A 2,860-nucleotide genomic window follows, 5' to 3' on the forward strand; every position below is an offset into this window, starting at 1 on the left:
TGCAGAAGAATGAAACTTGGCTGATCTGCTGCCAGGGGCAGCGCAGGCCTTTTGCTGCTCAGGTCAGTTGTTTGAGACAAACACCACAGCAACCCTCGAAAGATTTTAAATTTAGGTGAAGGCTTCCTGCTGCCTGCTCAGCTCTGCTTTCATTCTCCCTGACAGCGAGGGTTTCCCTCTGTCTGCTCTGACAAGAGCAGGACTCGAGCCAGATCACAAAACTTCCAGCCTGGATTTTTGCATAATGTAATTGTACATAATGTAATCTAAAAGGACTCAGACATTTAAGTACCTTAGGAGTTTGGGGACTGCAATGAAACTTGTCAGCTTTCAGCAGTGTTATTTTATTTCTTTCTGTTGTTCTGCAGGAGATTATCACAATTTTGGGCGTGCTGCCTGGTTCTAAAGTCTAGTTTGGGGCTAGGTTTAATATTGCAAGACTGTGGAGTAACATATAGTGCAGAGCAGTAAGCACAGGTCTGTCTGGGCGTTTGGCATAGAAGCTTTTGCCTCATACATAAAATATCGACTCTCCAGAAAGGCAGCAAATGTCCTCCACACGGGGCAAAACAGCGGGAGAAGAAAATCTAGGATTTATTTTTCCAAGTTGGCCCTTGCCTCATATCAAACAATTCCAGTGCCATGAGCATAAATCACAGAGGTCACCGTGGCTAATCTGTAAAAATAAATTGGGTGTTTTCATCTCACTCCTGTAATGTGATATTATATGATGCATTTTGAGCAAAAGAAGAGAAGTTTTAAGATATTCTGAGCCTCTCCTTTTTTTCCTTTTTACTTTTCTTATGTTTTCCACCTAGGTTCCATATCTCAGTGGATAAAAACCACGCGGCTCCGGTGTTCTCTGCTAAGTCATGTTTACAGTTATCCAGAGCCCTGGCTCAAGACAGCAGCCCTGGTGATCAAGGGGGTCAGTAGATTTCACATGGAAAAGTAAAATTTTAAAAAAATTAAAGATGGAGGGGGCAAATAATGTGTTTTGGTGTGTCATGAGAACAAGAAATACCACAACACCTGACTCAGGGAGTCTTTCAGGACACTGAGTTAAGAGCAAAAATGCAAATTTAATATTTTTATAAGTTTGCGTGCCTTGAATTAGTTTTTAACTCTTCAATACAAGGTCTTTCAAAACGCTAACATCGGAGCATAACAAAAAGAATACATTTTTAACAGACTGTTAAGAGTCACTTGGGGTAGCAAAACCTGGTCACTCCCACACCCATTTCCAGCAAAATTCTGCTTTGTTCTGGCCTGGCTGCCGTTTGGAGATAATCAATACTTAAACTGCTCCTGTGCTTCAGACTTGGGAGTGTTTGTGGGATCAGGTTTGGTCACATAGTGCAAGGTGGTGTGCAGCGAGTTCCAAAGAAATGCAGAGCTCTTGCAAGACAAAGGAATATTTTGCATGCACGGATAAACATCCTACTGAAAAAAAAAAAAAAAATCCCATTAAACTAGCAGGGATTGTGCAATAAGCTCTCTGTCAGTTCACAACTCCAAACAGGGCAGTGGGAAGGCCGGGATTTAACACCTGGAAATCTGTGAAGGAGCACAAGGTAAATCCCTTTTCCTCATGGTTCACTCAGCTGATGCACACAGAGATTTTTAAACTTCAGGAAATTCATGAGGCTCCATCAACCCATATGAGCATTTGAAGGGGCAGGTCTTGAACATCTGCATTTTAAAATTTTGGCCTTATCAGGTTTGACCACTTCATGAAGACAAATCTTCAACTTAGCATGAGGCAACATTCAAATTTGCCAATAAAGATATTTCACCTTCCAGAATTACCTGGTAAGTATATTGCCTTGTACATATTACACATTCTGTAATGGTTTTGATTAATCTTTATTTGCCACGTAAGTGACCTAAATTTCAGCCTTGGTAGGGTTGCTTATTTTAGACTGGGAGAACATTTTGAGAAGAACTTTAAAAAAAAATATTAAAAAAACCCCCAAAACACATGATTTTAGCTGCAATTATTTTAGAAATGTCCTCCATTCAGGCAGGGTGATTTTTGTATTGAAGGAAACAAGCCCCTGGGTGCGATGTACATGTAGTGATGTGAACTGAACTGACTTTAGCAGGTCTCGGTGTGTCTTTGGGGGAAAAAGCAGAGACCACATGGAAACTCACCTCCTTCTTATCCCATTTACTTGAGGGAGGTGCTAACCTCAGAGTCTAGCGGAGATTAAGCACTTTGCTAACAGCATTACAGATTGCATTTAACTCCTAAAAACTTCCTCAGTGCCAAGTGGCACGCTTGGAAATGTATTTTAAGTCTTTGCCTGCCTCACTGAATTCCTCTGTAGTGTCCATCCCTCTGGAGCAGACAGAGCAGGTGGGTGTTCGAATAAAATGAAAAACAGATGAACCCTCAGCTCTTTTGGGGCAAGTTCCACAGTAAATCTGTGTATTCTGTCCCGGTCCTCCGGGCAGCCCTGATGTGTGCCAGGCCCGTCGCTGAGCACTCGGCATCATCGGGGCTCCAGCCACACGACAAAAAGGGCTGTGGTCATCATGTCCCCAGTGACCCACGCAAGGATGCCAAAGGTCGATGCTTATGAGGTGCACTGGCTGTAATTACGTCTGTGTCTGGGCGACAGCGGCTCTGTGGCTCGTGTTGGGGTGGGAGCGGCCGAATGCCGGCCCGCGTCCATCGCGCCTCGGCCCGGCTGAGGGGACGGGGCGTGGCCACCGCCGGGCGTGGCTCCGGGGAGGGCGTGGCCGGCGTTGATTGAAACGCGCCGGGCGCGTGGCCAACGGAGGGCCCGCCCCCGCCGTGGGCGTGTCCCGCGGGAGGGGCGTGGCCCGGGGCTGCCCGAGCAACAGCTGCCGCGGA

The sequence above is a fragment of the Vidua macroura genome, chromosome 17 (genome assembly GCF_024509145.1).
Source record: "Vidua macroura isolate BioBank_ID:100142 chromosome 17, ASM2450914v1, whole genome shotgun sequence".
In the NCBI taxonomy this organism is placed as follows: domain Eukaryota; kingdom Metazoa; phylum Chordata; class Aves; order Passeriformes; family Viduidae; genus Vidua; species Vidua macroura.